Source organism: Cupressus sempervirens, chromosome 11 (genome assembly GCF_028749045.1).
Source record: "Cupressus sempervirens isolate cs-2001-9-10 chromosome 11, ASM2874904v1, whole genome shotgun sequence".
Lineage (NCBI taxonomy): Eukaryota > Viridiplantae > Streptophyta > Pinopsida > Cupressales > Cupressaceae > Cupressus > Cupressus sempervirens.
Genome location: NC_143128.1, coordinates 361,559,506 through 361,574,194, shown reverse-complemented (window position 1 = coordinate 361,574,194; position 14,689 = coordinate 361,559,506). Strand labels below are relative to the sequence as shown.

Here is a 14,689-nt window from a genome sequence, read left to right as displayed (position 1 = left end):
TCTCTCCAAGGAATCTGGATTGTTAAAGTGTTGATTCATCTATGATTACTTTCATGGTGTGATGTGAGTATTTGTGGATGGTTGAATTAGCATTGTGTTGGTGAAAGTTCTCAAGCGTAGTCCTTGATAGCTCTCATTAATAGTTTACATCATTTTTATGAAAACGTTGAAGGCGTGTGGTGCATTCGCTGTCAATGGTTTTCCTTCCTATTTTCTAAGTTCTTCTTATCTTTATTGAAAAATCTAAAATTTCATCTTACGAGGGAGTTGCCCCTCTAAATGCAAAGGAAGGCCAAATATCAAGGGCCTATCCAACTGTTGTGAATGATTTACCACATACACTCCGTTGGGAAATTTCTTTAGTGAAAAATTCGTTTACCAATAGATTTTTGGCGACTCCGCTAGGGAGACTGAATAGAAAGATTGACAGTCGCCTGTAATGAAGCACAATGGTGCTTCCGCATGAGAACATTTTTCTTGTTCTCCAACCAAACCTCGGCTTTAAGGACACCCAGGAGGATATCATCTCAAACTTGAGAACTCTAGCCTGGAGGTGTAGACGAAGTGCACAGCAATATCATCAACTAAACCAAGTTCTTGAAGAAGAAGAAGAGTTCGGAGAAATCTTGCGAAGAGCCCCTATTGGTCAGAACATTGTGGTTGTTGAAAGGATAGTGATCATTCCAAGAAGGAACAGGCAAAATCTTGGTCACATCCAAGGTCAAGTAAATAACAATCAGTAACTCGGCTGATGAAGGTACCTTCCCTTGAATGAAGGTTGGCGACTCTATTTATAAGATTGAATATTGGTGACTCTACCTGAGGTTCGAATTTTAAGCATGGTTTGGTACAAAGGGAAAGTGGAAGGTGATAGTGACAGTGACTCTGATGAGGAATATTTTTCCTATCCAAAGAAACCAATTCCTAATGAGCCTTTACAGGTAGATTTCTTGAAGAATTTTTATGGTGGCAGAAGGCTAGATCCAAGAATGGTTCATCCTTACTTGCTGCAAATTTTTCAGAAGATCGAAGAAGATGATAGAAAAGAATATGGGTTTCTTTCTCATTATCCAGACTCCTTCTTGGAAAGAGATTCAGCATATAAAGATAAAGAAGGCCTTGCTGAAAAATGTGCTTCATCTAAATCAGCAATGAAAAATAATGGGAATGTCTCTCATTCACCTGTCTCCCAACAAAATCAGATTTTCATTGATCCTAAGCAGGCTAGCTTCTTGAAGAGTTTCTATGGTGGGCGAAAACTAGATCCAGAAAAGATCCATCCATCTTTGTTCCAAACTTTGCAAAAGATAGATGAAGAAGATGGTAAAGATTATCAATTTTTCTCTCACAAGACAAATTCATCTTTAGAAAGAAGTTCCATACGTGAGCATAACAAAGAACTTGATCAGAAAAATAATTCATGTGAATCGAGAATGGATAATGGTTGTTAGAAGAGTAGCCCAAAGCTTGCCCCTATTGCTCATTAAAATCATGCTTCCATTGATCCTAATCAAGTTGAGTTTTTAAAAAGCTTCTACAACAATGCATGCTTAGATCCTAACAAAGTACATCCTTCTTTACTTCAAAAACTGCGAGAACTTGAGAAAGAAGACCCATGCAAGAATTATTTTCTTTATGAGAGAACATCACCAGATCCAAATGTCTCAGCTAAATCTTCATGCGTGAAAGAAGATGAGGATTCTATGTCTAATCAAGGAAATGGTCAAGAAATGGTATCTATGGGAGAAAGGTATAGTAATGTAAGACAAGAGAACATATTCAATCATCTCAATCCTAATGAGAAGAGAAAAGAAATATCAAATATTTCTCAAGGAATTACAGAATATATGATTAAAGACGGGGGAAATGCGGATCAAGGTGAATTTCATACTACTTGTATTCCTACTTGGTGCCTAAATGCTTCAGATGATGACTTTCTCTGTGGAGAAGACCTTCCTATTAATTCACCCCTAATCATTAATGATGAGGACTCTATTGATGAAGTCAACTCTTTATAATATTTTTCATAATCTTCTACCACCACTAGTGAATAAACAACCTCAAGTGAAATCTTGCAGACATCTCCATTAACTCCTGAGATTGAAGTCTTTACTTTTGCGGATGTTGAGGAGTTTTCAGAAAGTGGAATGATCATCACAAGAGTAGAAGATCATTTTCAAGAGAAATATGATGAGTTGTCAAGAGATCCCCTTCCAAGTTACATGCAAGTGGAATATCAAGTTTTCCCATTTTGTGAAGACGGTCATCAAGAAAAATTAATGCACCAAGCTTGTGTAAACATTGTTGAATATTTAATGACAAGTAAAATAGACATGGAAACAAAAGATAAGTTTCAAGTAAGAGGAGATGACACATCAAAATCTCACTCTTCCTCATGCAGGAAACCTGAATTTGAAGCATTCAAGTTCACAAGTGGAGACTATATTGAAGGAAACATTGTGATGGTATCTCGCACCAGGGAAGTACTTGGCCTTGAAGAAATGTGTTGTGATCTAATGATTCAAACATGTGAAGATGAGGGCATATATGATGATGTTCTTTTAAAAGAATTTCCCTTGCATCGATATCAACTAATGATCAATTCTCCTAATCTGATAGATTCATTAGAGCATGTGTGCACCAAAATGGAAAAGATGATTGTTTCTCCTTTGAGCGATCTAATGGGAGAAAAGGAAGAAATACATCATGGGAAGATTCAATACAACAAGGATGTGCATTCATATTGGAGTAATTTCATAGAGAATACAAACAAAATCATTCCCATGGAAAAGAAAGAGTGTCTAGTGCCTAAAATAAGTTCAGGAATTCATGATGACCAATCACTAGAATTTCAAGTACAAGGGTTGTCAAATAGAGAAAAAGATCATAAATGCATTCAAGAACTGGAGAGCCTTATCCTTTGATTCTTTCAAAATGAAGTCATCAATGACATGCAATATGTAGCTAAGTTGATTCCGAAGTTGGAGATTTTTGATGAGACGTGGTTATTTGGATACATTCCTTTATCAAGTGATGTGAAGCATGCTAAGAGTCTCAGAATTGGAATTCAAAGAGAGAACTTATACTTGAGTCTACAGGAACTTGAAAGTTGCCACATATTAGCACGCCATGGTATCTATTTTCCCTAGCCAGTGAATGGATTTGCGTGATTATACTTTGAGTCACTAGAGGTAGGGAAACCTGCCTTGTACATATCTTAGCTAAGAGTTTTTGTTGTGCCTTCTTTTCTTTTCAATTCGGTTGTGTTCCCATTTTTGTTGTGCTTAGTCCCTTTTTCCTAGATTTACCTCCTTTTAGTGTGACTCTATGCCCTTGTGATAAAGCACTATCATTTCTTAACTCTAGGTTCATTCAGCATCCTGCATAGTCCTTGTCCCCAAATAGAGCCAACTGTTTCCCCAACATTTTACGGAGAGTTTAATTATATTAATTAATTGAAAAGAGAGAGATTAATACTCAAGAAAATTCAAACTTCCTCTCTTCCCATACTTTTCTCTCTCCACATACTAAAACCTTTAGAGAGAAGTATGGGTTAAGGTTTTAAGTTTGAGTTTCCACTCTCTCTCCTCTCATTTTTCTCTCTCCACGTACTAAAACTTTTAGAGAGAAGTACGGGTTAAGGTTTTGGGTTTGAGTTTCACTTTTTCTCTCTCCACGTACTTGCCATACTCTCTCTCCCCGTACTCCAAATTTTTGCCCTAATCTTAGCCCGTACCAAAAATCAAAACAAGAATCAAATTGTGTATGTTCAAGAAAACATGAGGGTTTCTTTGCATAAACAAGGACAGTTCATGAGGTTAAAACTCAATGGTGGCGGGGTGTGCAGATAATGTATAAACGGTTTATCCAAATCTCCATAAATCATTTCACACAATCCAAATCCTTTCAGGTCTGTTCCCAACTATGAGTTTATGAATATCTTCTATCAATATTGCTCTAGAAATTTAGAATACACAACACAGAGAAGAAAGAAGCTTGTTTTGTCATGAAAAGTGGGGCCAAATGAATCTACTGCTCATTTCTATCAATGCCTAAGAGCATTTCAAAAGAAATATCTGGGGACGTAATGGCAATGTGACTCACAACTGACCACGAATCTCAAGATTACTCTGAAAGAAAATCCTGCACAAGAAGATAATGTTAGAAATGATATATGCAGTTAGCAATTTGACTATCTCAAGTTCGATTAAATATGGAATTGTTTAACCTTGCATGGACCTGCAGCTTGGAGATAGTCATTCATATCCTCAGCCATGCATGCAAGCGCAGATCTGCGAGTTCACAGGTAAAACTAGCATGCCAAACATCGAAAGGTGACCTCATGGAATACAATAATTGCAGTTTACAGAAGAAATAGGTACCCACGATATGTTTGACCAAATTCTCACAAAGAAATACTGTAATATGGAACGTGCTTGCTACCAATGTTATATCTCTACATCAGGCTCAACATCCATGTGAATGTACATTTGAAATGCAAAATCCAAGACAATGAGAATGGGGTATAGTGCCATATATTTAACGCGCTTCTTAATTGGCTATCATTCAAACACTTTGAATTCGATTACCATGGGAGCATTGGTCAGTTTAAAGATTTCTAAAATCTCTGAGCTATACAACAATTTGTGAGAAATCCAAATTATCTAAGATCATGCCTTCCTTCTTCTAAAGTCGTCCATGAATCTCATCGAAATCAAAGTGAAACAATTACCAAAGGGAGTCATCTAAGTCTTATTGGATATATGTTGGAGAATCCTGCCAACTATTTTACAAAATGCCAAGTCAAAGCCTGTGACAGGTGACAATATGAGGTATCAATTTCAAGGTAAAGAACCTCTTGCAATACTGAAAAGCATGCTTCCCGAAATATCGGACACAAAGATGGGGCATTTAGAAGTTGCAGGCTTTTAGAAAATGATGAGAAAATAAGATAAACCACCCCTGGCACATCGAATGCTAGAAAATTTTCTAGCCCGTGTAGGAATACATCCGCTCGCAGTTCAATGTGTGGAATTGGAAGACAGACTTGACTTAGTTGCTGGCAGCACCTAGAGATCATGGAACAAGTTCAGGGAATTAAAAGTTAGAAGTATTTTTGTCTAAAGTTGTCTTAGAATTTTATTGATGTATTTTGTAAAAAGATGAACTTTAGAATTAACTCTAGTTGGGTTTTTCTAACTGTAGTTAAGTTTTAAGGGTTAGAGTTGGTTATGAACCATCTCCAAGTAGTCCAAACTCTAACTTTTTGGGTAGTTATGAACCTGAAAAGTTGGTGGTTCTAGATTGGCTATAAATTCTTGGAAATCAATGTAATAAGGGACTTTTTGGGGCTTGGATATAGGGGAACACTTATGCTCTGATCATAAAGCAATTTTTGGAAAGTGTTTACAATTGTTGTTTTTGTGTAATCAGTTATTTCTTTCTTTCTTGGTGCAAGAAATAAAAGGAAGTACATTTAGCATTCTCTCTCCAAGGAATCTGGATTGTTAAAGTGTTGATTCATCTATGATTACTTTCATGGTATGATGTGAGTATTTGTAGATGGTTGAATTAGCATTGTGTTGGTGAAAGTTCTCAAGTGTAGTCCTTGATAGCTCTCATTAATAGTTTACATCATTTTTATGAAAACATTGAAGGCGTGTGGTGCATTCGCTGTCAATGGTTTTCCTTCCCATTTTCTAAGTTCTTCATATCTTTATTGAAAAATCTAAAATTTCATCTTACGAGGGAGCTGCCCCTCTAAACGCAGAGGAAGGCCAGATATCAAGGGCCTATCCAACTGTTGTGAACGATTTGCCACATACACTCCGTTGGGCAATTTTTTTAGTGACAAATTCGTTTACCAACACACGACAACATCAAAATTTTCCCACATTCTTTTTTTTAACAATCAGGAATATTATGAAATAAATAGGTGTTTCCCTATCTTTGTCTAATTGGACTTGTGTTGAAGAAGATAAGACCCCTTTTGGACTGATATAGAATTGTGTATAAGGTTTGTCTTTTGCAGAGTTCATGACTGATTGATAATATTTTAAATAAATAGTCTCATAAAGTTGTATGTAATAATCATTATTGTATTTGACTTTGTTGCTTGAATAAGCAAAAGGAACTGGTCTTTTGAATCTTTGAGGTACAACTATTGGATTTATAATTGAAGTTAGTATTCCTATATATTTCCTTCTTGAGAGCACCAAATCAATTATTGAATACCTTATAGAAATAGTGAATCATTTCAAACATTCATTTAACTTTATTTTGATAGAGTTCAAGGCCCTTACCAACCTAGGACTCACCAAGTCTAAATTTTCTATAGAAGAGGTTTGAACCAGATGATTAGGTTTGAAGTACAAGTTCACCCACCTAGGTATAATGAAGCCTGAAGTGCATGAGAATTTGAATCATTCTTGTTCATTGCCCATAACTAATTGAGAATTGGAAAAACTCTTGGATTTCCAAACTATGGTTTTGGGAACCAACACAACCCACCAATTCTTCACCAACACTTAGGTCAGTGTGCACAAGAAGAACATGCTTAAAAATCTCAATCTACCAATTGCGCTAAGAATAGAAACAAGACCCAGAAATAGAAAAGGTATAAATATGGTAACATATGAGGAACAACTTGATGATCAGGTATTACTCTACCAAGGCCAAAGGATTGTGCCTACATCAAATATTTGGACACAAGCGGGTCTTGTAAATGGGGCACTGTGTGAGATAGTAGATATTGTTTATAGTAATGGATCAAGGCCATCAGAGGTACCACTGTATATTGTAGCATGGATAGACAACTACATAGGACCACCATGGAACGTGGAAGACCCCAAAATGGTGCCAATAATACCAATATTTATAGGCAACAGAAGACAAATACCAATTGTAATGGCCTGGGCAACCATCATATACAAATCTCAAGGGTTAATCCTTAATAAAGAAACAATTGACATTGATAGAATTAAAAGACAAGGATTAATGTTTCCAACTTTATCTAGAGTAAATACCTTAAAGGGACTATGTCTACAACCAATATTCTCATTTGAAATATTTGTAAAGATGCGAAGCCACCCATATACAAACCTACGAAAAAATGAGGAGATATGACTATAGAGCCTATCCCAACATAATATATGAACATAATGTGTTGGTAGAGCTAGAGTCTATAGTCAAACCCTTGTATAGGACAAATTCACTACATCATGTAGATTGTATTCAAATATGAAAAATTTACACTAGACAATCAAACATAGTTTGGGTTTCCTCAAAACTATGTTGACTGTACTATAGTAGGAAACCTTTCTCCAATATTTTATGTTCAGTCCATCTGAGTGTTATAACCATGGTGACATCTTTTGACAACAAGAAGAGAAAAACAAAAACAAAGCCTCCTCATCCATTAAAAGATGAAGAGGCAGTGAATGCTTATCGGTTAGAAAATGATTGTAATGGAGACGTCATCTTGAAAGAAGATGAATATGAATATAATAAAGAGAAACACAACAATGACGAAGAGTAGAGTTCAGATGATGAAAAACAAAGATATGACAAGGAGGAAGATGATTATACTTATGATGCAAACCCAAAATTTCTAATGAGAATATGTTCCCATCTATCTTTTAGCCCATCAAACAATAAGAATTGTAATAAGGTGATAGAGCTGCACATCAATTTTTCTCAAGATATTGGGACATGCCCTTATACGAGCTAACACTAATGGGTCAAAATATTAACACATCATATACCCCTTGATTATGCTTCAATGTCCCTTTCCCTTGTAGATGCCACAATGGTGATGTATTTGGTCTTTCCAAATATCAAACAATTTAGCCTATAATTGAGGGAGGGGGATGATCTATTAAGCCCTCAAGCTATCTTCAAAGATTTTTTCTGTAGAGGAAATAACATCTTGGTGAGTGGCTATCTCTATTAAACACAATGAATTTGGATTTGGTCTTTGACATTTTTTGGGCAGCGTTTGTTGATGGGGAGAGTTTCAAGGTATTTTTGATACATACACCCCAACTAGCAAGCCTATGCCCACCAACAAATGAGCACTTGTTGCCAAAATCTCTAGAAAACCAATTGTTGCTCTAGAGGAACCATGTTATAGAGCTAATTAATATTGTTTTTGTCAAATAAATAATTTAGTTTCTTGTAACTGAAGGTTAGTTGTCTGTAATAAGTATGGGATTGAACAAGAGTACACACTTCTACAAAAGGATGTACATTGTCCATTAGGATGGCTCATGGGTGGTTTCTCGAGTTACCAGGTACTAACTCAACCCTCAATAAACCTTTCCTTTTTCATGAATCTTGTTTGTTAATTTCTTGTAATAGTATATCTTAATTCACCTAAATTGTATATTAAGATAAGGATGGGTTTATATTCATACTAGAGTATTGATTTATGATGCTTTTCTTATTTGGGATGATTATAAATAGGGTCCCTACTACTGTACTACTGGGTTTGATATGTAGCCTATGGTCATGATATTGTTGATGCCCACTACAAAACCCATCTATATCCAGGCATTAACAGATTAGTAGTATTAATGGAGAGGTCATGTTGGGATAGGTAATGATTAAAATTCAATGGCTTCAATGCTATTGCTTTCAAAAGAATTTTAATGGCAGTTTAAATCTAGTTAGCATTCAATAATTATTTTTCTAAAATGGTGGGAATTCCAAGTTGGTCCATCAATTGGGATTTCATTAGGGGGCCAAGTTTGGACTACTCAATACATTCTTGAGGTTGGATGCAACATCCTTTTTAGGAATATGTGGCATATTATATGGTTTCTCTATATTTTTTTTTTATTCTTGGGTTCTTTTTTATATTAAAGTTCAATGTTTGGTGCAGAGTGTTGCAAAAGTTATTGGTGTTGTGGTTTCATTTTACCCCAAACCTATTTAGGTTAGTCTCTCATCATTCTAAAGATATTCTAGTTTGTATTTCATTTTATTTTAAATATATGCCTACTATTGGTAATTTTATCAAATTTACAAGTGCTATTTTTTTTTGAAACCCAATGAGAACTCAAGATTTCTATGGAAACTACATTCAAAACAATATTTATTTTATATAATATGGAGCATTGGCTATTATTAATGATAAATTGTATTTATCTTTCATGCCAACATTAAATTCAAATGGCCTCAATTCTTGTGTTTTGATTGCACCTGTCACTTAATCAAATCTAACCACTCTTTGGCTTAACTTGTAGGGGGATTCAAATGGTGGCAACATTCATACAAATTACAAGTTGGTTCTCATAGCTATAGAAAAGAGATGGGTATTGTTCTAGAATTTTTTTAACTCTTATAATGAGTGTATTCTCATTCAATTCATAAATTTGATAGCACAAAATCTATGAGGTTTGGGTTTGAGGCTCAATGAGTGCATTGCTCCATATGGAGAGGGTAATAATATGTTATTGACTGGTAAACATGAGACAACAAACATCAACAAATTTTCCTGGGTAATTTTTATATGCATAATATTGATATCAATTGTGGTGTGTACCAAATACAAAATATTTGCAACTTGACCACTGTCTTGTTGCATTTCCTCTTGATTACATGATGTTGGCAATTGTAGTGTATCTATTTGAGTTAGTCGTGACACAAAATGTAAAGGAAAAGGTTAGACTTCTTTTTCCATTAGGAATGGTAGCATAAAACATGCTATATCTTTTCTTACTACAAATAATATTGTTTATGCCAAAAAAATGCCATTTAACATATAATATAAGAAAGGTTCATGGAAATAGTAATGGTAAATGTAACAAAACTTCTTCTTAATGTTTGTTGCAACCAAACTTGTCTATTTTGGTGGGTATAGAGAGTAAGATTATAGAAAATGAGATTACTAAGACAAGATTTTTATTAGTGGGTTACTTTGAAGACTATACGATAGCTTTAATTATGGACCTGTATATTGTTACATCCATGATTTATGAGACTACCATTCTTTGGAAGCCTTAATAAATCTAAAGAACTCATAAACAAGTTGCATTGGATCTAGATTCCTTAATGTTTTTGATGAATATTCTCATTCAAACTTACTTTTATGGCTTTGAATTTGATCATTTATTCTAGTAAGAAGCATGTAATATTAGAAGTTAGAATCTAGGGTGCATGTTCAAAACATAGTTTGTGTTTAAATCTATTTTTCAATACTTAAGTATTGGTTAAGCTAAGAATGCATGTAACAATCTGATGATTTTCTATTTTTCATTGTACTAGTGGAAGGTTATTGTGTAGGAATTAGTTCTTGAAGAAAAGTATGACTTTTTTGTGCACATATGCATCTCCAAGATAACCTCTTATAATCGTGAGATTCTCATGTAGGCATGTAAATTTATTTCTAGAGTTGGAGCCTCCTCATGTTTCTTTTCTATAATCACAAGGCCAAGTTTCTCAATCACAAGATTAATCAAACCATAAGTCACGAGATCAAAGCCAACAAATTCCATTTTTGATAGTTAGATTCATAATTGAGAAACTAAAATTAATGAAAATAGACAAAAATAATGGCCTAAATTGCAACAAATGTGTACATGCTTGGGAAAGATATAAATTTGTAAGAGTACAAGTAGAGTTGGGGGGAATCGTTCCAAGTCCTTCTTGGAATTATTATCCTTTCCTTTCTTCATACACTATGATTAATCGATGTGATATTTATGCATTTATTATTTGTTGTATAAATATAATCATAAGAAAATTGAACAAACATTTTCAATTGGTGATTTAGTCCTATATAAGAATCAATGAAATGTGAATGCTTTACCTAGTGAAAAAAGAAAGTTTAGCCCTAATTGGCTTAAACCTTTTTTTATCATTGAAGACTTTGGTTCAAGTGCTTATAAACTTGTTGATGTGGATGGTGTTTCTTTTAAGAAACCTATTAATATTATACATCTCAAATGATATTATCCTTAAATTCATTCTTTATTTTCTTGTACATTTATGTATTCCTTATAAAATTTATTTTATAGGTTATGTAGCTCTAGCAAAATTACATATAGAATATATTTATATGCCTTCTTTCTTTCTATTAAGTTTTATAATCAAACATAGAACTAATTAGTAGAGAAATTTTTTCATTCATCAAAAGTGTTTCAAGTTCTGATACATATGTGGCCAACGACCCTATTTATCACTACATCTACCACTACGCTTTGATGGCTGATGGCTTCTAGATCTCTCTGGCCTATGATAGGAAGATGTAGATCTGTGTGTCCATGTGTGGCTCCTCGATATGCTCATACCATGGGAACACTCTCGGGCACTCTGTAACTTAGCTATCAACTTCTCCTCCCTCACTCTGCACATCCTTAGCTCTCGTTGGAAACATGCAAAGATATTGACATACCTACCAAGATCTTTGTAGCCAAGAGAGGATTCTCACTCGCTCACTGGTAACTGGTAGGATATGCATGCATCCTTTAGACTGTCAGATACAAAGCTCCTCCACTCTACTACATTGTCTATAGAATGAAAATTATTTTTATCAATTTACTACTTTTTCAAATCAAATTACATATTTAATAAAATCTCATATTTCATACCCAGGTCTCCCTTCTGGATATCACTAAAGGGTCTAGATGGTGGGGGCATGGAGTGACTACTCTCTCCACGCTCACTAAGTCTAGGCCTCGTCGATGGTGTCTCTATGTGGGTGCATGGAGGTCATCGTGATCTTAGTGTTGATATGTGAAAAACGTGTACATTCGCACCAGTATCATTGGCTAGGGGCATCTCCTCTACTCTCTCCTCCTCCATGGGATCTCCCTCAGAGATGTGCTACTCCTCATCTCTAACATCCGCATCCTCCTTTGCAGTACCACTATCCCAGTGTGTCCTCTCTGAAAGACATGGATTGCCTATAGGATAATCCTTAGGGAAGATGGGGTAGGTCCCCTATAGACTCCAACTTACCAGATGTAATATTGGCTCATGCTTGAATAGGTCACATCTAATGGTACCTCTATATCCTCTATCTCATTTGTATCACTATTCTCTATGTTTGCTATCGATAATCAGTGTATGATGTTGAGTCTCTAATAGTACCTCATCAGATGTACATAGTGAGGTACTACTCTAGGGACTCATTGTAATAGGATGAACTATCTCATCAGCTGATCATAATAGTATGGCATCACTATATGATTCTGATGACCCTCTCGCAACTTTTGCCATTGTGAATGTGTTATCTAGAATCATGTATCTGATCACTCTGTCATCTGGCAATAGGGTCTCCATATCACATCTCTGTCCAAAATGTGGTCTAGACATACCTTCTAATAGACAATATCTCCAAACTGTCAGACATTTCTCAGAGGATAAGAAAAGACTCTTGGTGTACTCATATCTACCATCACTAGAACACCTTATGGATGTGTACATGCGAAATGCTAAAATAACCAAATCTGCAAGAGTGTGCATATCGAAAGACTCTCTCTAATATCTCACTAGCTAACATAGCTCATGGTATAACTAAGCTAACATGTTGCAACCCCATGAGAACACAATATTCTCTCTCCATCCTCTATATAAGATGGGTAAGAGGTGTAGAAAATATGGTACCATTTGAGTTGGGTAAAATAACCAAGGATACTATACAAAGCAGTACTCTCCATATCAAAGGTGTAGGGCCTAACAGTATGGATGACAAAAGGACTTGATTTGATTAGGTTCACATCTGTGGAACTCTTCCCAAGAAATACTCTTTATTTGCAAGGATCTCCTCACAAACTTGATGTGCTCTAGATCTAACAGTCTCACCTTAGATTGGAAGCTGCAAGATCCTGTAGACATCCTCTAGTGTCACTGTAATCTCATCCAAGGGAAGATGGAAGGAGCATGTATCCTCATCCCACCTCTCTATTAGAACCAATAGCATGTCTTGGTATAACATGATCTATGGTAGGACTATTACCTAGTATAGTCCTATGTGTCTTAGTAGTTGTATCTCATCCTCATTGAGCTTAGATAGTCTCTCTCTGATGGTAACTAGCAACTCTCCAAAGGGGTTCTCTTGGAGACAGACCATATCCTGTAAGCACAAACAAACATCATATCAACATTCTACATCATCAAATCTACAAATCCAACTTGAATAGGTCAAGGTTGACCTCAGTTAGGTCAAGGCCAACCTTCCTGAGTCAAGGCCGACCTTATTAGGTTAGGGTCAACCTTTTTGGGTCAAGGACAACCTCATCCCATATAGGTGGAGACCTTCCAGTCCATGTTGAATTTCTTGGGTCAAGGTCAACATAGCTAGGTCAAGGTTGACCATGCCTACAAAAATCAAGAATTTGGAAAGTATGGGAACAAACAACAACAAACCCACCTTAGGAAGTGATCGTTTGGTAGCCAAGAACTGTCTCAGAAGCTCCATGCGTATCACTCGAAGTTCTTCTCTCCTCAGCATCTTGCTTCCTCTTTTCAAATATGAAAATGGTAAGAATGAGTAAGTATGATTTCCTTTTCCTTATTTATAGTTAAAAGGGTTTCTTTTTAAAGTTTACTCATGATAAACTCAGATTTCCCTCTTTATGCATTTAGATAAACATTTACTCTTTCATCATAACTTAAGTTCGATAACTCCATTTTTAGTGTCGTCAGTAGCATTGGACTTGTGATTCAGATACCTAACTCCTTAAATCATTTTAGGAAGGGTGGTAATACTTCTAATTAGTTTAGAAAATATGTTTTCAACAAACTACATATCTAGTATATAGAGTTATCCTTATCACCCTTCAGAAGTAGAAAGTTGAAACAAGGGAGACATAAGGGGCTTTATGAACTTCTCAAGTGTTATTTAATAAGCTTTAGGTGATTTGTGGATTTTCTTTAACCTTGTGTGTTGCAGGTTCTAACATTTTTTGTAGGATCTCTACATCAAGGACTTGGCTATATCCTTTTTATTTACTATGATGTTTTCTTACTTTAGCTTGCATATTCATGTAGTGTCATATCTAAGCTAAAGTGGGGGCTAAATGTATCATCTTAAAATGGAATCACTTCCATCTTGATAGGTTTAGCACCCTCTTTTAGTTCATTTATCATGATAGACTTGCATTTAGGATGCATTTTGCACTTGATTCACTCATTCTAGGTGATATTATGGTTAGGATCTCGAGGATTCTCCTTAATTCCCCGCCTCTATGGATCTATTTTCTAGGTAGGAATTAGGTATAGGTCCTCCTATCCTTCATCATATTCATCATAGGATTTTGTGCCTATTGCTGGCACTCTTCCATGTTCTAATATCATTTCTAGGTCTCCAAGCATTGCCAAGACCTCCTATTTTCTATTATGGTTTGATCTGGACCCCTAGGTCAAGGTTGAGGTCGACCCTAACCTATGTCAAAGTTGAGGTCATCCTTGAACACATTTGGGATTTGATCCCCCTTTTCAAATTTTGGTCCCAGAGGACCCCAAAATCAATGTTAGGCTTTCATATATGAATGCAGAAGAGTTTTAATTTGAAATTCATTTAATTATTTTCCCTCCTTAGTTAGTTATTGTGATTGGACTATAATTCAAGGTGAAATTTGTATTATGGGACCTCGTATTACTCTAGGACCCTAACCTTCAAACCTCTATATAAAGACTCTATTTGCATTCATTTACAAATAAGAAGTCATTCGAAGCAAGAAAG

The 14,689-nt window shown here is 35.5% G+C and overlaps 1 pseudogene; it reads left to right on the top strand.

Moving 5' to 3' along the window:
• The first annotated feature begins 449 nt into the window (after positions 1 to 449).
• LOC149529564 (glutamine synthetase-like) lies at positions 450 to 8,935 on the top strand (annotated as a pseudogene).
• The last annotated feature ends 5,754 nt before the right edge of the window (positions 8,936 to 14,689 follow it).